The sequence below is a fragment of the Erythrolamprus reginae genome, chromosome 3 (genome assembly GCF_031021105.1).
Source record: "Erythrolamprus reginae isolate rEryReg1 chromosome 3, rEryReg1.hap1, whole genome shotgun sequence".
NCBI lineage: Eukaryota > Metazoa > Chordata > Lepidosauria > Squamata > Dipsadidae > Erythrolamprus > Erythrolamprus reginae.
The window spans coordinates 56,482,786-56,504,281 of NC_091952.1; the positions used below are offsets into that span (position 1 = coordinate 56,482,786).

The window sequence follows — 21,496 nt, forward strand, 5'->3', positions numbered from 1 at the left end:
TATCTAGAGCCTATCTTCTGGTGAGTTGGCTGTTCCTGGCAGTTTGGTGTCCTCTGCAAATTTGATGAGTTCCCCATCTATCCCTTCGTCCAAGTCATTGATGAAGATATTGAAGAGTACTGGGCCTAAAACAGAGCCTTGGAGTACTCTGTTTAATACTTACCTCCATATAGATGCAGTTCCATTGAGGGCTACGCGTTGAGTGCAGTTGGTTAGCCAGTTTTGAATACATCTGGTGGTGGTGGTGTCTAACCCACATTTTTCAACTTTGTCTAGTAGTAGGTTATGATCTACTTTATTAAATGCTTTATTGAAGTCCAAGTAAATTAAATCAACAACATTCTTCTGGTCCACTAATTTTTCTCATTTTGTGAAAGAATGAAATAACATTAGTCTGCCATGATATATTTTTTCCTGAAACCATGTTGGCTTTTGGTTATTATGTTTGCTTCTAAGTGTTCGTTGATTTGTTGTTTTATTAGCTTTTCCAGAATCTTCCCTGGTATTGAGGTCAGGCTGATAGGTATGTAGATTCCTGGATCTATTCCCCCCCCCAAGCTCTTTTCCAGTCCTCTGGCAATTCCCTGGTCCTCCAGGATCTTTGAAAGATATAGTTCAATGGTTCTCAGATCTCGTCTGCCAGTTCCTTCAGAACTTTTGGATGTAATCCTTCTAGTCCTGGTGATTTGAACTCATCTAGGGTAGACAAGTGTTCCCTTACCATTTCCTTCCTTATTTTAACTTGTGTTCCTGATACATTTTTTGTGATGAGGGAACTCAACGAATACAAATCACCAGGGCCAGACGGACTTCACCCCAAAGTCCTAAAAGAATTGGCAGACACCATAGCGGAACCACTCCTCCTCATCTACCAAATATCCTGGATCACTGGAGACCTACCGGAAGACTGGAAGCGAGCTGACGTAGTCCCCATCCACAAAAAAGGCAAAAAGACCGACCCAGGTAACTACAAACCAATCAGTCTGACCTCTATACCTGGAAAAATACTGGAGAAAATAATCAAAAAACAACTTACCCACTTCCTAGAAACAAACAAGATCATATCCAATAGCCAGCACGGATTCATCAGAAACAAATCATGCCAAACCAATCTCATATCATTTTTCAACACCATAACCAAGTCAGTTGACCAACGCAACTCAGTGGACCTCATATACTTGGACTTCAGTAAGGCTTTCGATAAAGTCGACCACAATCTCCTAATCCACAAAGTAGAAAAAAATGGAGTAGATTACTACACATGTAGATGGATAAACAGTTGGCTGACCAACCGCACCCAACGAGTTGTCCTCAACGGCACCAAATCCACATGGAAAAAAGTAGACAGTGGAGTACCACAGGGCTCTGTCCTGGGTCCTGTACTCTTTAACATCTTCATCAACGACCTGGACGAGGGAGTAAAAGGGGAACTAATAAAATTTGCAGATGACACCAAGCTGGCGGGGGTAGCCAACACCCTTGAGGACAGGCTCAGAGTACAAGAAGACCTAGACAGACTATCACAGTGGGCCCATACCAACCAAATGAGGTTCAACACCGACAAATGCAGAGTCCTCCACCTCGGCAAAAAGAACCCTAGACACACATACAGCCTGGGAGATACCCCACTCAGCAGTAGTGACTGCGAAAGAGATCTTGGAGTCTTGGTGGACAATCAACTAAACATGAGTCAGCAATGTGCAGCAGCAGCCAAAAAAGCCAACTCAATCCTAAGCTGCATCAACAGAGGAATACGTTCCAAGACCAGGGAAGTACTAATACCACTCTACTATGCCCTGGTCAGACCCCACCTGGAGTACTGCATCCAATTTTGGTCACCTCACTACAAAAAAGACATCGAAACTCTGGAGAAGGTGCAAAAAAGAGCAACCAAAATGATTAGGGGACTCGAAACCAAGACTTACGAAGAGAGATTGAGAGAACTGGGCATGGACAGCCTAGAAAAAAGAAGGTCTAGAGGGGACATGATAGCAGTTTACAGATACTTGAGGGGTTGCCACGGTGAGGAGGGGGTCTCTTTATTCCCCAGGGCACCAGAGGGCCGGACCAGGAACAATGGTTGGAAGCTGACCAAGGAGAGATTCAACCTGGAAATAAGGAAGAACTTCCTGACGGTCAGAGCGATCAACCAATGGAACTGCCTGCCAGGGGAGGTGGTGAACTCCCCAACCCTGGACACCTTCAAGAGGAGATTGGACTTCCATTTGGCTGGGGTGCTGTAGGGTTTCCTGCTCAGGCAGGGGGTTGGACTCGATGACCTAACGGTCCCTTTCAACTCTATTAATAAATAAAATAAATAAATAAATGTTGTTTTTGATAGGTTGGACTATTTTTTCCCTTTGTGTAAAGACAGATGGAAAAAAATGTGTTAAATAGCTCTGCTTTCTCCTTGTTGCTTGTCACCCTCTTGCCACTTTCTCCCTGCAATGGACCAATTGTTTTCTTGACTATTTTCTTGTTTTTAATATGTTAGAAAACAAACTTTTTTTGTTACTTTTTACTTTTGTCACAAGCCTTTGTTCATTGTGAGCCTTAGCTTTCCTCACTTCATCTTTACCGGCTCTGCCTAATTGATGGTATCCACTTTTTATATTTGTCCTTTTTGTCTTTCAATTTGTCACAGAGTTCTTTATGTAGCCATGTTGGTTTCTTTCGGGACCTATTATTGTAGCCTGTATGATTGTAGCCTGTAAGAATCATACAGCTATATTTCAGTTTACCCTTGTATTTGTTTTGGTTTTCTGTGGCAACATAGTAACCGGAAGTGGGGGAATATGCAATTGGTACTATTTTACCTGTTATATTTTTTAGACATTTTAAAGATCAAAAATAAATTACTAGGCAATGATCTGCCAACCCTGATACGTAATCTGTTTGTCTTGGCACTCCTTTTATTTCTTTATGTGTATTGAATTTCTGTAAACGCAATAGGAAAACACACACACACACCACCTATGAAAAGGATATAATTACAGTGGCATGGGAAATCTGTATGGAATTATGGTTTTAATGTTATCTATTGATCAGTCATTATAATCAGCTATATTATACTATTCTATCAAAGAACATGGTAGAAAAATGGTGGCTTACAGAATGATGGTAAGAAAATGAAGACAAAGATAAAAAAAGGAAAAGACATACATGTATCTACGGAGTCTACGGAGAGGGGCGGCATACAAATCTAATAAATAAAATAAATCTTAGGTAATAGACTAATCTGAAATCATTGTATGACCAGACATGTATAGAAGTGCATAGCATTTCATTGTTATCTATCTACTTATCTACCCACCCACCCACCCACCCACCCATCCATCCATCCATCCATCTGACTTCTACAATGGATAAGAATTCAGGCTTTATGTTAAAGGGTTCATAAGGGAAACTGTTTTTAGGAAAGGCTTGGATAAATTTCTCAGGGAAACATGTATTAATGAAGAAAAGGCAATTGAACAGAAGCTTTTTAGACAGATATTAGAGAGCAGTCTTGGAGAATCCCTGAGTAGAGAACAAAGTATTAGATCTTCCATCTGTCAGTTCATGCTAGAAGTTGAGAGAGTAGCTTTGTTAAGTTATTTGGCCAGCTATTAAAAAAAATAACTTATATTAATGAAGGAGAGGAGGAAGTGGAAGGGGAGGGGTGGGAGTGGGGAGGAGAGAAGCCCAGGAGCCAAAGAATCTGACCTTGGTGCAATTAGAAAAAAAGGAAAATTTTGTGATCCTGCTGGTCCAAAGCTGCTCTGTCCTTTGAATGCCCAGGGCTAGAATTATACTTGTAGAGCCACCCATGGATGTAATTAGAGCCTCCAGGTAGATAAGGTCTCTATGTTGATGGAGCTCCTATTTTCTTCTGTGTGGAGGTTATCCACCCTATTCTAATCTTATCTGGAAGTTAGAATTGCTCTCTGTTTTATTTAAAATATTGGAAGTTATTTATATTTTGCCTTTCCAGTAAAAAATCAAAGTAGCTTAGGGAAAAATATTAAAATGCAGTTTTCATTTTTGTGTAATCTTTTCTTAAAGATTTTTGTTAAATAAAAGATTAAAAACTAATACAAACTGATATAAAGTGAGAAAAAGAAAAGAGGAAGCAATTAAAGAAAATATAAAAGTGCAAGAAAGGAAAAAAATAGAAGACACAAAGAAGTGGCTTCTTTTTTCTTTGCAATATTTTTAAGTACAATTATAAATTTAACTCTTACTCTGTGGTTACAATATATTCTCTTCTCCTTTTCTTTTTATTCTGTTTCCGACAAAAAGGCTATAAAGGGTTGCTTCTTATGCTGAAAGCCACAAAGGTTTTTTTCAGGCACAAACTGGATTTCTATTTCATATGGCTTGTCTAACATAATGATTTTTAAAATTCACATTAACCTTGTTGTACCACAAATATTCATGCCACACAAATTTCATGTCCTTTTAATGCAGAAAAATTTCTGTTTTTCAGCAACACCTACTCTTTCACGCAAAACAAACAAAAACCTATAACATACAATTTCAAGTCAGGGGAAACCAATCCTTCTTTTTCCCTTACACCTTGTAACATTTTATATTTAACTCCTGTCGCCCTCCCCATAAATTTAGACATATCTTTTTGCCACTGTTTAAATGGTGCATCAGTTGTCAAAACAGGTATTGTCTCAAACAAAAAAAATCCATTCTAGACCAAACATTCATTTTTAGCCCAGCAATAACAATTGTAGTTTCTCTCATTTTAGCATTTTTAATTTCATTCCATGTATTCTCATGAAATAATATATTTCAGTTCATGTTTGACCTGGTGTAACTCAGATTTTTTACTTTCTTCTCAACATTAAAAGACAGTCAATACTATTCAGTCTCCTATTGTTATATTTTTATTAATATCTCATCTTCTGCTTATTAATCCTGAAACTTGCTAATGCATCAGATTCTTTTAATTTGCCTATTAATATTTCAGTTCTCATTAAAAGGCAGTTTTCACACTGTCGCATACTTGTAGCAGATAAAATAGGGGAGGTAAAAAACTTTTTACAACAAAAAAAATTAACAAGCAGCATTATAAATTTTTAATTTGCATATTAATATTTCCATTCTCATTAGGGAGTAATAACTTCCTTGGATTGGAAGTTAAGGAATAGCCTGGCTTGTCTACAGATTACACAAATTGATAATTCTTGGAATAATATAATACTAATACCTTGGAAGATTATAGCATGTTTGTGGAGTCCATGCAAACACACAGAAAGGATGATTTTTGGATATTGGAAGGACATATGGAATGGGTTGGTGGGTGTTCCACTTCTGTTACAATTGAACTGACTAAACCTGGCTTGCACATTGTGTAAGTTGAATGCAAAAAGAAAAAAGAAAAGAAAAGAAAGAACCCCATTTATGACCTCAGTTCTTTTGAAGCAATTGACTCCAAGTCAGCTTGGAGACAAAGACTACTGTATCTCTTGGGAACATATCATACCAGAAAACCTATGTCAAGGCTGGGAGCCAGAATACATCACTGTGGGGGGCAAGTCTTAGAGCTACTTTTAACACTTTTCACTTTTGTGGATATAAGCTGTGGAGGAGATGCAGAAAATTGCCATGTCTTTTAAAAGAACTCAGCATGACCAGGAGCCCAGCAGGGCTGCAGGCAATAAAAAAAGGCACCAGTCTACCAAAGTAGTCCCAGCTGAGCTCACTTAAAGTAAGTGTCACCTTTAAAGAATACTAGTGCCTTTCATGCTGAGTCAGAAATAGACATTTATGGGGGTCTTCTGAGCAAAGGGGAGGAAAATTGATTAGTGGGGACACAAGGAATATGGATTCTGATGGTGCAAAAGCTTTCCAGCACTGTTAGCCAGTAAAGTGTTCTTATAATTTGAAATCTTAAGAGGCAACAGATATGGATGGAATGTTGGTTCTGCTTTAGATTTGCAGCACTTCCAAGCAACAGAATCTTCTAAACTGCAAGGAATATTCAGGGATTTGCTTGCCCCTTTAGACTTGCAGCAAAATGATTTAAATGCAGAACATTTAATGATTAATACTAATAAATGTATATGCCATCTGACTCTCAATGACTCTTGATTCTCAGGATGGAGCACCAGTGAAAACTAGCCTTTTTGAAGCTCTTTTTGTTGTTATGCTTAAAAGTTAATAGTCCTTTTTATAACAACAGCAGCAACAACAGCAACAGTAACAGCTTGCACAGAGGTGGAAGGGCTTAAAAATTCCTACAATGGAAGAGCGGATGCTGAAGTTAATGGAATTGAGGTGGCAAAACTGGCTACTTTGATCAAAGAAAGGACTTTGTCCAGCTTTGTTTCTAATTGGAGAACACTGTCGGACCTTTTGCTTGAAACGAATTACATGTTGTTTATGCTAATGCATTTTATATTTCTATCTGTGCAGAAGAAAGTGGGAAATTACTCCTTTTCTACTTTTTTCTTCCTTTTTTTCCCTGCACTTTTAATTTTTCCTTTATTTCTGACCTTTAATTTTCTTTTTCATTTTATTATATTGTATTATATTATATTATATTATATTATATTATTATATTATTATATTTATTATATTTATTATATTTATTATATTATATTAATTATGTCTCTTTGTTTGAGACATAATAAACTTTTTAAAAAGTTGATAATCCCTGGATAATCAGGGACCTGTTTGTTTAGCTTTTTTCATAAAGTGCCACAGAACTCTTTGTTTTGTTTCAGTTAACTCACAATGCTATAGTTTTGGAAAGCATCATGTCTCCAATTTTTCATATTCTTTGCTGTAGCACAGCTTTGTGTGGTCCCTTTTCCTGTTCTACACACTGTTCCTGACCTTGTAATTATATGAATCCATTTTTATGCCAGTGTAAAAAATTCAGTTTAATTCAGTTGCAGTGCTAGCCTGCAACACTACTAGAACCTATCCCATATTTTTTGACAAATTATAATGTTTATTATGACAGAAAAGAAATGTTTGTAAATATATGGTTAATAATTAGCAGTATTTAATATAACTAATGTATAAATCAAGGTAATGTTAAGATTACAACATTTTGGTGTTGTTTTGATCCTATTCAAAAAGTGAGTTGTGTTCACATTTTATAGTATGATTTCTGGCAGAAGATTAAAAGATGAAATCTGGTTCTCAATTCTGTTTTGTGCAGCTCAACACGAGGGGTATTTGGGGTGATTAGTGCATCACATCTTGGAAGATATCCCAGATCATCACCACAGTCCTTAAAAAACACCCCTCTGTAAGTCTTTAATTAATTATTTTTTAAAGTTTGTAATAAGTCTGATCAACAGTAAGCCTTGTTGATCTCCATGCTGGCTTTACAAATTAAAGTTCATTTACTTTTCATCTATTTGTATAGACCCAGCAACACCATCTGGGTGACTTTGACATTCCACCTCAACCGAACTCGCCATACAGGGTTGTTGTTGTGGGGAAAATATGAGGAGTATTAGCTATGTTCACTGTCATGAGTTATTTATAAAAAATAATAAAAGCGGGATAAAAAGTATTTTTTTAAAATTGTGGCTTCTTTAAAAACACGAGGTTAAGCAAACGATGGCCACAATTAATATGAATCAGTCAACTCTTTTCTGAGTAGACATAGATGTGATTGCACTGTAAGGTTACTTGTAGATGGGAAAACTGGCCACTTCATGAATTTCAAACTGGGGACTTCCTAATTGTGGTGTAATCTATGTCAGTGTTTCCCAATATTGGCCACTTGAAGATACAGTGGTACCTCGTCATACGAACTTTCCAAGATACAAACCCGGGGTTCGGAAATTTTTTGCTTCTTCTTACAAACTTTTTCCACCTTACGAACCCACCGCCCGAACGCCGAACCCGGAAGTTCGGCAAAAGTTCAGGTTCAGCGTTCGGGTTCAGGAGAAAGCTGAGAAGCCCCGCCGCCCGGCTGTCAGCTTTGCAAAAGAGCCACAGAGCTGTTGGATGGTCGGGAGGCTCAAACGGAGGTGGGGAATCCCAATAGGGAATTCCATAGGCGGAGCTTTGATGTCACAGAGACGTCCTTCCTGGCCGGCCGAAACGTAGACTCCAGGAAGGATGTCTTCGTGACGTCAAAGCTCCGCCCATGGAATTCCCTATTGGGATTCCCCACCTCCGTTTGAGCCTCCTGACCGGCCGACAGCTCCGTGGCTCTTTTGCAAAGCTGACAGCCGGGCGGCGGGGCTTCTCAGCGTTCTCCTGAGCCTGAACGCCGAACCCGAACTTTTGCCGAACGTCCGGGTTCGGCGTTTGGTAGAACACCGAGAAGCCCCCCGCCTGTTTCAAAAGGCGACAGCCAGGTGGCGGCGCCCAGCGGAGTGCCATTTTTGCGGGGGGAGGGGTGTTTCTTGCACACATTAATTGATTTTACATTATTTCCTATGGGAAACATTGTTTTGTCTTACGAACTTTTCGCCTTACAAACCTCCTCCGGGAACCAATTAAGTTCATAAAATGAGGTATTACTGTATTTGGACTTCAACTCCCAGAATTCCCCAGCCAGCAGACATTGTCTGGGGAATTCTGGGAGTTGAAGTCCAAATATCTTCAAGTGGCCAAGGTTGGGAAACACTGATCTATGTTATATTAGTGTAGACAAAAGATTCCGTTGTGGTGAGGTGACCACCTCTGAATGTGCACATTGCAGAGACCTTGATTGTGGTAGTCAAACATTTTAAGGTGTTCACTGGCTGAGTGTCCAATTGCAAAAATAGCACTAAACACTTCCACTTATAACTCCCTCCCACACTCTATTGTGTGCGCCATGGGTTCCCCAGAACAAGTGCCTGATATCAGCATTGCACATACTGTATCTGGCTTAACAACTGTGAGCCTCTGCTTTCAACAGGTTGACTGAGGCAGGTGTAGGAAGGGGTGGCCAAGGCAGCTTGTTGGCGAGTGCAGCAAGCAGAACATGCAGGGATAAATAAGAATGGACTGTGAGGAATGAAGCGGTGGGGGGAACAGGTGCCTTAGGAACCCTAGGGACACAAAGAGCTGTTTGTCTGTAGACCAACACTGAAGAACAAAACACATGCCATTCTTTCCAACTTTAGGGCGGGTTGTGTGCAATTGAGAGCCAGTAAACAACACAAAGGCAAAATTTCCTTCCCTGAAAATTCTCCTGGTTTATTGCTGTGCAATAAAAGAAACTTAATTTTCTACAAAAACCTTGGGGGCCTTTTCGTGTTATCACCCAGACACCAAAATAGAGAAGAATTCCTCAAAATAGATAGAAAGTATAAGCTCACATGCTACTCCCCCCAGCAACCCGCATAAATTGGTGCAATTCTTTTGATGAGTAGGAGTTGGAGTAGAAGACAAACCAGTGACAAATCAAGACAGCTATATTAAAACACCTACTACAACTTTGCAAAATGTGCTGTGAACAGTTTCTTAAAACGGATTCAGGATGAAATATCCTTGATGTGGAGAAAGTGATAAGAGCAAATGGCGTCTTCTTCTAATCATATTCACTTTTTCCAATTATTTCCAGTCAGCGTCACTTTCAAAGGTATCAGTTTAGAAGAGACTGATCTGAGATATCTTCTACATTATTTAGGTTTATACATTGCACTGAGCCAAAAGATGATGGGTTTGGTTTTGTCATAGCATGTCATATGAAACTAACCAGTTTGGTTTTGAATAGAATAGAATTGAATTGAATTTTATTGACCAAGTGTGATTGGACACACAAGGAATTTGTCTTGGTGCATATGCTCTCAGCGTACATAAAATAAAATATACATTTGTCAAGAATCATGTGGTACGACACTTAATGATTGTCATAGGGGTCAAATAAGCAATGAAGAAGCAATATTAATAAAAATCTTTATTCATAGCTCAATGTGCTTTGGGAACATTGCTACTTTCGTGGATTTTGTTCATTTTTTGCTCATAGTTAGGTCTTTTCATTTTCCCTTACATTAAATATTTGAAATATTGTAATGTTTCTGTAAGAACCTACACATGCAATAGAAGTCTTGAATATGAATTTACCATTGCAGGTGCCATGGAATGAAGCATCAGAAAAAGATAAAGACTCCCTCAAGTTGAGCGTTGACTATAATAATAATAATAATAATAATAATAATAATAATAATAATAATAATAATAATAATAATATTTGTATGCCACCCCTCCGAGGACTTTAGTGGTTACACATGGATAGGTTCATGTGATTCACACATTTTTATTAAAGAATAAAGGGTGTGTGTGTGTCAGGCTTTGCTCAGCACAATGAGAGAGTCCATCTATTGATTTTTGTAAATTCTGGATTAGAGTTTAGCATCCTGTAGGAGCAAATCTGAATATAGCTGGAAGGGATCTTGGAGGTCTTCTAGTCAAGCCCCTTGCTGAAACAAGGTAGCCTATATCATTTCATACAAGTGACTATCCAGTCTTCTTAAAAGCCTGCAGTGATAAAGCACCCACAATGTGTGAAGGCAAGCTGTTGCACTGGTTAAATTGCCCTCACTGTTAGGAAATTTCTTCTTTTTTTCCCTTGAGTATTTCCCACCCATTGTTTCTTGTCCTGCACGCTGGTGCTTTGGAAAATAAACTGGACCTCCCATTCTTTCTGGTAGCCTCTCAAATATTGAAATACTGTACTGCTATAACGTTTCCCCTAGTTTTTCTTTTCTCTAGACTAGTCAAATTCAAATCCTGTAACCATTCTTCATATGTTTTAGTGTCCAGGCCTTTAATCATCTTAGTTCCACTTTTTTGCACTTTTCCCAAAATCTCAAAATCTTTTTTTGACCAAAACTGTATACAGTATTCTAGGTGTGGCCTTACTAATGTTTTATAAAATGGTACTGATATTTGATATGATTTTGATTCTATGCCTCTGTTTATTCAACCAAGGATTGTATTAGCTTTTTTGGCTGCTGCTGCACACTGCTGACTCATATTTAAATGACCATCCACGAAGGCTCCCTCATGGTCAGTTTTTGAGCCAGATTTTGTGTAATGTGTACTTGTACCTTTGATTTTTTCCTGCACAGGTTGCTTTTATCCACATTAAATTTCACGTTGTTGGATAGGGCCCATTGTTCAAGTTTGTCAAGATCTTTTTGGATCCTAAACTTAGCTATTTCTGCTGGCTTAGTGTCATCTGCAAATCTGATGACTTCCCTTTCTATTCCCTTATCTAAAAACTCGCCTATTTAACCAACGGTGTTGTAGCATGATGTGAGAATTTGAGTTTGTGTTGACTTTTGTGCCTTATATAATGCTACTACAATAACCATTTAAAAAAAAAAAAAAGCTCTGTTAGAACTATTGAGCCATTTTTTTCATTGGAGTGTATGTTGCATTTGCATTACAACCAATAAAATGATTGACATTTTCTCTATGGAGATACCCCTTAAAACGGTCATTAGTTCATCTAAATGATGTCTCCATTTTTAGGAAATGGTAATTTCTTCCTTTCGCCTCATCGCCCTTGTCATGGCTAGATGCAGTGTGAAATGGAAGGAAATCTTCCTGGATTCAACACTTGAAATTGTTGAATTGTTACAGCTTCCCTCTTGTTCCCACATCCCAGCTGCTTAAAGACAAAGAGCAGGTGTAAAGTACATACATTTTTATGAAAATGGAGGCAGGATATTAAAGAAAGAATAGTTTTTTGTTTTGTTGGGTTTGACAATCTCCTGACAACCTTCATTGAGGGGAGTTACCATTACAGCAGTCTGTGTGTTTCAGGAATAAATGAGACATTAGGTCATGTTGTATTGTTTTAGCCCTATTGTTTTGTTTCAAATTATCTCTCCTCCTAAACAAATGGCCTAGTCATTGAAATTTATCTTCATCTTTGACTAGTTTGATTCTGTCTCCCTGAATGTAACTAAATACTGCTTTGCTATCAATAGTATATGCCATAACTTCTCATAAATAAGCTTGTAGATGGTATTGTATTCAGACAAATTTATTACTTTTTTGTGTTTTATTCTATTTGCTGTAATTAGCTATTCACATTTATATTCCACAGCTCTGTTAGTGTTTTAAGAATAATGTGTTTTATCTTTGAATTTTAAGTTTAAGTTTAAAATGTTTGAATGGTTACTATCATTATTCTTCAGAATAACTTTTAATTTAGTGTGATTACTTTAATAAAGAATGTTGTGATTTTGAGAGTTAAGATTGGATTAGGAAAAGTTGATCACACTTTTTTAAAAAAAATATTGATAATTATTTTAAGAAGACAATGATAAAAAAACAACCTACAGGACCGCCTGCTGCCGCATGAATCCCAGTCAATGGTCAGGTCACACAGAGTCGGCCTTCTCTAGGTCCCGTCAACTAGACAATGTCATTTGGCGGGCCATAGGGGAAGAGCCTTCTCTTTGGGGGCCCCCGGCCCTCTGGAATCAGCTCTCCGCAGAGATTTGTACTGCCCCCACCCTCCTCGCCTTCCATAAGAATCTTAAGACTTATGCCACCGGGCTTGGGGCTGTTAGATCCTTGCCCCCTGGCCAATGAATGTGTTGAGAGAAAATGGATTGAATGAAAGGACTGTTTTTATGGTTTGGGTTTTTTTTTAAAAAATTTTTTAAAGTAATTAATTGGATTAAGATGTTTCATATTGTTTTATTGTATGTTGTGAGTCCTCGGAGAGGGGCGGCATAAAAGTCAAATAAATAAATAAATAAACAAACAAACAAATAAATAAATAAATAAAACTAAACTCAGAAAAGAAAATAGAAAGTGCAGGGAAAAAGAAGAAGAAAAGAAATATTTAAACGTGATTTTGATTATAACAAGTACAAATTCAGTAATTATACAACCTCTTACATATAAGTATCTCTTTTTCACATAACCCTTCTCTTATTCATGTCCAAATCTGTACAGGTTTTCCTCAATTCACAATCATTTGAAGTTAAAATGGCATAGAAATAGTGACTTATAAGCAATATTCACATTTATAAGTATCACAGTATCTGCATAGTCACCTGTTCAAAATATGAGTGCTTAGCAATTGGCATGTATTTATGATGATTACAATGTCCTGGGGTTATGTGGAAATTTTAGGCTAAATTGTCATAAATTGAGGACTACCTGTAAATAATTAACATTTCAATACTGATGAAGTTATTTAGCAACCTTTCTTGCATTGTACTTCTGCTCAAATTACAGATTTACAGGTGAAACTCGAAAAATTAGAATATCGTGCGAACGTTCATTTATTTCAGTAATGTAACTTAAAAGGTGAAACTTAATTTATGAGAGATATTCATAACATACAAGGCAAGATAGTTCAAGCCATGATTTGTCATAATGGTGTGATGATTATGGGGTACAGCTCATGAAAATCCCAAATCCCCCATCTCAGAAAATTAGAATGTTACATGCAATCAATAAAAAAAGGATTGTACATAAAACAATATCAGAATTCTGAAAAGTATAAGCATGCATATGTACTCAGTACTTTGTTTGGGCCACTTTTGCAGCCTCCATGTCACTGCCTCAATGCGGCATGACATGGATGCTATTAGCATATTGATGCTTCAATAGCGGCCTTCAGCTCTTCTGCATTGTTCCATGTCATGTCTCTCATCTTTCTCTTGGCAATGTCCTATAGCTGTGATGGCAAACCTATGGCACATGTGCCACAGGTGGCACGTGGAGTCATATCAGAGGGCACATGAGACTTTTCCATGTTTCAGCTCCAGCATGCATGTGTGCACTGGACACTTATTCTGGCCTTGGGAAAGGCCATTTCGCCCTCCGGATGCTTCCTGAAGCCAAAAATCACCCAATGGACAAACCAGAAGTTTAGAAAAACGCCCTTCCTGTTTGCCGTTGTGCTGTTTTTTTGCACTCTGGAGGGTTCAGGGAACCTTCTTGAAGCCCCAGAGTACAAAAAAACAGCACAGTGGGCAAATTGGAAGTGCATTTTCTGAACTTCCGTTTTGCCTGTGTGGGCATTTTTTTCACCTATCAGGCTTCAGAAAGGCCTGTGCGCATGTGCGGGGGACAGTGCAGGGGGGGCGCAAGCAGGGGGAAAGGGGTGTGGGCACATGCACGCATGCTAGCACACCCCCACACATAACTTTTGGCATGCGAAAAAGGTTCGCCATCATTGCCCTATAGATCAGTGATGGCGAACCTATGGCACAAGTGCTACAGGTGGCACATGCAACCATATCTACTGGCAAGTGAGCCATTGCCCTATCTCAGCTCCAATGTGTATGTGTGTGCTGGCCATCTGATATTTGGCTCGCACAGAGGCTCTGGGAGGACGCTTTTGGCTTCCAGAGACCCTCTGGGTGGAGGGGGGTGTTTTTACCCTCCCCCGGCTCTAGGGAAGCCTTTGGAGCCTGGAGGAGCAAAACACTAGACTACTGGGCCCACCAGAAGTTGGGAAATAGGCCATTTTCAGCCTCCAGAGGGCCTCCGGGGGCGGGGAAAGCTGTTTTGGATTATGGGTGTGGGCACTCACACATGTGTAATAGTGTGTGCGCATTCGCTTTTGCCACCCAAGGAAAATAAGGTTCACCATCACCGCTATAGATTCTTTATGGGGCTCAGGTCAGACGAGTTTGCTGGCCAATCAAGGACAGTAATCCCATGGTCATTGAATCAGGTTTTGGTGCTTTGGACAGTGTGGACAGGTGACAAGTCCTGCTGGAAAATTTAAGTTACCATCCCCATAAATGCTTGGGGTGTTGTTGCAGGTACTATGTCCTTTCTGTAACTGGGGAATGTCAGGAGAGGGCATGTCTTCCGTTTGGATTCAGTTTATAGAGCTATAGGACAAGAGTGATACCCATGCCTGGAGTCTCTCAGCACCAACAGAAAATAGGCGTATCAGGTAGTACCAATGTCCCTTTCATCACGTTATCAAGGAATTTTAGAGAGAGGAAAAGAGGCTTTTTTTTGGTTTTAATATTTAATTAAAATTTCTTATTTCACTTCTTTGTAAATGGTATCTAAATATCAGAAAAACACGATATTTAAACTCTGCCTTCTGCCTTTCGGCAGGGAGTTGCCACAACCAGTTCATACATGTATGTTAATCATATGATGATATGATTTGCATGTGTGAATGAGGCAACTCAGATCAAACACTACAGAGACCTTTCATATCAGCTTACAATGCTTTGCAGTTGATTTAATTCACACATTCAGCTGCAAACACCTCACTTTGCATAATCAGTGACATGCTTTTATGAAGCAGCCTTGTTTTCTTGTATAGGTCATTCAAGCTTTCTATATCTGTTGTGTTCCTATAATACAGCAACTAAGCAACAGAAGAACATTAAAAAATCCTTATTAGAACAATATCAATGTTGGGAAAATTCAGACACTATTACTACTAAAATATTACTACTAAATTATTACTTAAGATCTCCAGGTCACTTGGTCAAGATTTTAAAAAAATGTATAGTGTGAAAAACAGTTTCATTTGTAAGAAAAATATGTGATTTTTTTAAAAAGGATCTCAGTGCCTCTTCCTTTTTAAAAAGAATGTGGAGGATCCAAAAGATTTTTTGTCTGTGTGGACAATTATTGATAATTTATTAAATTTTTTAAAATAATTTTAATAATTTTTAAAATTATTAAAAATTCAAATTGATGCATTTATTTACTGAAATTGATGATCAATATTTATTGAATCATGTAAAAATAACAATATTATACCCATTAGGTACTAATATTTTTCATAAAAACCAATATTTTTAATGAATAAATATGAAGGTTGGCATTGTTTTAATTTTTAGCAAATATCTTTCATAATTAGCAAATAATTTTGATTTTTTTTTTTAGATCCCGGAGAGGGTCTTGGGGGTAGGATTACATTTTATGAAAAACTGACAGATAATGCTATTAAAGCCAGAATCTAAACTTTGACAGTATTTCTCTAGATATCTGGATCTTAACCATACTTTCAGGCTTTTGGCTAAATAAATCTAACTTTTAAAAACCAATTTGGTCTAATGGGTAAGATACCAGAAAGGAAGAGACCCTGAGTTGAAATGCTTCCTTAGCTATGAAAGCCATTTGGATGTTTTGGGGCTAAACATTTTGTCTCAGACAAACCCATCTCTCAATGTTGTTGTGGGGAAAACAGAAGGGGGAAAGTGCATTGAATATGTTTGCAGCTTTGAGTTACAGTATTTGTAAAAATAATAATAGCAGTAGCACTTAGACTTACTGGTATACAGTGTTCCCTCGATTTTCGCGGGGGATGCATTCTGAGACCGCCCGCGAAAGTCGAATTTCCGCGAAGTAGAGATGCGGAAGTAAATACAGTATTTTTGGCTATGAACAGTATCACAAGCCTTCCCTTAACACTTTAAAGCCCTAATGTGCAATTTCCCATTCCCTTAGCAACCATTTAGATCATTACTCACCATGTTTATTTATTAAAGTTTTCATTACTCACCATGTTTATTTATTAAAGTTTATTAAAAAAATATTTATTAAAGGCAGATGAAAGTTTGGCGATGACATATGACGTCATTGGGCAGGAAAAACCGTGGTACAGTATAGGGAAAAAACCCGCAAAGTATTTTTTAATTAATATTTTTGAAAAACCGTGGTATAGACTTTTCGCGAAGTTCGAACCCACGAAAACCGAGGGAACACTGTATACTGCTTCACAGTGATTTACAGCCTTTTCTCAGTGATTTACCAAGTCAGCATATTGCCCCCAACAATGTGGGTCCTCATTTTACTAATCTCAGAATGGTGAGTCAACTGGTGAGAATTGAACTGCTGGCAGTCAAAATAATTAGCCTGCAATACTGCATTCCAACCACTGTGCCACCATGGCTCTTATTTATAAATTATTTATAAATGCTTAATTTATTTTTATTGCACCTTAAAGGTGTGATACAAATAAATTAAGAATTGTATATTAAGGAGACGACAAACCTCATTTCTTTCTTACATTTTGGAAGGCAAACCGAGGTATTAACACTTACTTTAAAACAATGATTCTTTAAATACATTTTAAACAAATGACTGCAGTTTGATGAAATATATAATAATTTTTAATGGTTGAGATTATAATGAATTGTGTATTGTGCATATGCAAACACATATACTAGTTTAGTTCATCCTTGAGGAATCAGCCTCTTAAATGAAGTAAGGTTTCAGGTAGCTGAGACTAAAGTTGAGTCTTCTATGTTGTAGCCTTGTTTTGGGATCTTAAGATTGTCCAAAAGGTTTGGCCTAGAATTCTTCATTTTGTTCTAGAAAAAGCATAAGAATATAAGATGTGAGCTGTAAAATCCAAAATCTAGATGCTGTTATGTGGCTATCTAGATTTTTGCAGTTCAGATACAGTTTTCCTAACAAAACATCTAATTAAGTCAAAGAGAGATATATGCATTTGTCAACCCATTAAGCTGAAGGACATTTCCTGATAACACAAAGTAAATTGGCATTACAGATGCAGTTACCAATCATCAACTTGCTATGAAACTTATGAGGGAAATCTTTGAACTGGCCTGGCAGGAAAAAATGACCCAGTGGTATCTATCCTTTTAATAGACCTCTGAACAGCATTTGGCTATAGACAAGTAATTACAGTATTGCCTGTACCGACTAAAGCATTGTTGTAAATGCTTAAAACTACTATTTTTTTCTTAGCTGATCTTCCTTCTCTGGTAACAAAACTGACAGTTCCTGAATCTGCTGTCGACACCCCACACTTCAATTGACTGGTTTTGTTTTGTTTTCTCCTTGAAATCTCATTGTCCATTTATGTCCGTGTGAGATTTCTTACAAATGGGAACCAAAGATTTACATGTCTAATCATCTTATTTTGTTTAGATCTCATGAACAACTAGTTGGAAAGTTTCACCTTATCACAGAAGATGTTATTTCCTGATTTCAGATCTTGAGATTTTCTCATGGTGCCAGTTCTAGGGTGGATATTTTTGCTGCTGGCACTGGAACCACCCTTGCACAATAAATAGAAGAGATAGTCAGGCTTTGACCAGGAAGGGTGGCAGTGCAAGAGTGAGAATAGCAGGATGTATGCCACAAAGAAATAACAGTGTAGGGGTAGAAAAGTTGCAAAGCCACTGCTGAGAGAGGCTGGCACCATTCAAAGATTTCAGTTTAGGTTAATAAATAATTTGACTCGACCTTCAGTGATTATTCTGACCAGATATTCAAATTTGCCTCTGAGGGCTAGCTTCTTTGAGAAGAAAAATTCCCCTGATATGTAAGAAATAATGCTAGGTATTAAGTTGAGAGGCTGATGCAGTCATTATTGTACATTTTCAGTGGAACATAGATGGATTTCTTTTGTGTAGGGTTGTTGCCAAGCAGCAGCACAATGTCTGCCATTCTAGTTCAGCCCAGAATCCCAACTAAAGACTTGATCAATGTTGTATTTCTTTAGAATTGAGTACATCATTAGAATCAGAGCTGGCTCAAGACTAATGGGTCAATTCATCAAATTGCATTCTCTCACTACCACATCAGAATGGTTACGTGTTTGATAATTTGAAATGCACAATGCCAAAATGCAAGCAAAATGAACCACATGCATGTGGCCTTAATTGGTATAAAATGACTTTAACATATACATATGACCGTACTGCTGAAATATGATTCTTTTTCATAAAGTTCTCACACTCAAGAGTTATTTGGCAACTATAAAAAGAAGTAAAAAGCAGATAAGAAAAGTAGCCTAACTCAACTGGGCTCTTTCTCCCTCTCTCAGTCCAACCCTTATAGGACCATTAATACAAACTAATGCATGAGACGGAATCTAGATTTTTTTAAAAAGCCACATTTCTTTAATAAAGAACATTTACAAAAGTTCATGCTGTTTGTAAACCACTTTGGGTGGGTTTTTTGCATGAATGGTAAAAATAATAGTTTGTGATGATGATTGTGCCTGGAAATAGTTTATTTTTCTTTATAAATTAAGCATTACTTATAGAATTGCAGGTAACTCACTTGGAACTAAATCTTGGTTTAATAGAGGATGGAGTGGTAGAAGTCAGCCTATCTCTGAGACTGGCAATATATGCCAGTTTTGGCATCCCTATTTCAAGGTTCTTGCTATAGAACTCTTCTGGAAACATTGATGTGAAAATTGTCAGTTAAAGCAAAAAAAGTAAACTTTTTAAAAAGAAGCCAAACCCCCACCCCATAGCTGGATCTACATGGATCAGTAGTTTTACTTGGTACAAGCAGCTTCATGTGCTCTGTCTAGAACTGTGATGGCGAACTTATGGCATGCGTGCCAGAGGTGGCACACAGAGGGCACATGCGCTGTCATCCATGAGCCAGCTGGTTGTCAGGTTTCCAGCGCTCTTGTGCATGTGTATGTATGCGTTCACCTTCTGGTTTGGAAACTCTGAGCCAAAAAGGTTCGCCATCACTAGCCTACCAAGTAATTAACTTGGTTCACACTTTACATTATACAATACTATAATGTATGTAAGTTTTGGCTAAGCATGCTGTGTGGTTTTTAAACTCTGTTTTGGGGCTTCGTATGATGGACCCTTGAATTTTCTGTTTAACTCTCAGCGTCCGGTTTGTAAAGTAAAAATTATTACAAATGAGAGAAGCATTTTTGTCAAAATGAAAAAAAAAAGATTGCTGATCACGAAAACCTTTTACATATCAAAGCTATACAAATGTCAAATATTTAATAACACGGAAAAAAACCATGTTATGTTGCTGTCTTGAGTACTTTATTACTACTTGGCTTGTTTTATTATCCACACAAGTGTCAAATTCTGTTTTAATCTTTTTTAAGAAAAGTCTCAGCCTCAGCTACATCCTTTCCCTTTGTCTGGTACATTAGAAGACTTTGAGCTCTGCTCCCCCCCTTTTCAGTGCAAGAAAAAGAAACATTTAAAAAGGGCCTATTACAGGAAGACATTTTCCATGTTCCAGACCAATTGTCCCCATTCCCATTGTTTGCTGTTCTGAGCAATTCTTCCCCCCTCCCTTGCCTTTTGTGACAACTACCTGATACTATTAGAATAGGGAATGGACCTATTGCTGGAACAAGCCTTGTAACAAGTATAACTGGCTGTATTTTTGTTCAGCAAACCATGTAATAAAAATACAATGAGCCTCCTTTCAAACACATAGCTATTAAAGCAGCAAGCCCATTTTAAGAGTAAACTTCCAGTGGTACAAATGCTAAGTACAATAGAAATCTGACCCACTGGAGGATTGAAACTTTCCTTTTGTGTGCTCTTTTAAAATGAATACATTTTCAGCTCACCACCAGCTGATTGTTCTTGATTCCCCCATTGTCTGGATGACAATGCAGTCCCCTTACATGGCTACCTACCAGTGAGCGAGCAAGCAAGACCTGCAAATAAGAATATGGCTTTCTTTCCCCCTTGGCATAATGGGGTTATGCATTCAACAGGATTTCTGAAGTAATAAGGACTAGGACGAAAGGCACAAGCTTCTTTATGCTCAATTCAGTTTCATCTCTGCTCATTGTATTTTTGCAGGACAGGGTGCCCTGAAGATCCTTTTTTACATTTCTCTCATGCTGACCTTCTGCAAACTCTTTGAGCTGTTCTGTAAAACGAATGGTATCATAACTTGAGGAAGGTGGCCTGAGGCTCTGCATGTACAATTTACTGCAGCGTGGAGCAGTCTGCCCTGCTAACATTTCTTGCATCTGGAAGAGAAAGGTGCATCTACTAAAGCTCATTTTTATTCCTGTTGCAACATTGAGGTGTCAAAGCAACAAAGAACAGGATGCTTGCAAATGTAGCTAGGACCCCTTGTTAACAGACCCTGGCCTTGACATATAAAACCATTGAAATCTCTGGTAATGATGCCTCTGGGCAGAGGTAGGAGTAAATATTCAAGACAATGTGCTCAATTTAAACATTGGGATGTGGAGGTGTCCTACTTTAGAGGAGAGAGCTCTATTTAAAGGGATCTTTTATTTAAGCCAAATCAAGTTAAAAATAAAGCAACCTTTACAAAACAGGGCAGGGGTCATAAAGTTGTCCATCAGTAGTTAATGCCTAACAGGAAGAATATATAGGTGCAAAAATCTTTACCAATATGTTTTTATCATTTCAGTCAATTCCTGCAATTATATCTGAATATAGTTCCTTTTTCTCAGTGTCTCTGAGTTGATATTTGCCCTATCTGTTTAAATATCTCTGGGTATGATGAAAGAGTTTAACCTTTGTAAACTTGTATCAGTTATATCTTCCTTTCTTGGTAGTCTGTTTTCTATATTTTAAAATTATATTTTGCTTATAATGTGAAATATATTTAGCCAGGCATTTGATTTACTAGTTACCTCTAAATGCAATTTAAAATTGTTCTTTTCAGTCTAATGAAAAAGAAAAAAAGTATCCAACAAAGGTTCCCATAGCTGGTTGAAAATTCATGACAAAGAATCTGCTCTGCCATACTTACAAGGCCAAGAAAATATGATAATGCTCCTTGCTTTAACTTTTCTCAACTTGTCACTTTCCGGATATATTGGATTACAGTATAACTTCCATGAACCTCATTC

The 21,496-nt window shown here is 37.8% G+C and overlaps 1 protein-coding gene across 13 annotated transcripts in view; it reads left to right on the forward strand.

The window, feature by feature from the left end:
* Positions 1 to 21,496, forward strand: part of SOX13 (SRY-box transcription factor 13) — a 72,915-nt gene that overhangs the window by 15,797 nt on the left and 35,622 nt on the right. For 10 of the 13 annotated variants that reach the window (XM_070745424.1, XM_070745429.1, XM_070745435.1 and 7 more), the window contains exons 2-3: positions 7,163 to 7,252; positions 10,026 to 10,051. The exons of 2 other annotated variants lie outside the window; for them this stretch is intronic. The gene's annotated coding sequence lies outside the window, so the exon portion shown is untranslated. The remainder of the gene's footprint in view (positions 1 to 7,162; positions 7,253 to 10,025; positions 10,052 to 21,496) is intronic. One more of the 13 variants, XM_070745426.1, reaches the window with a different exon arrangement.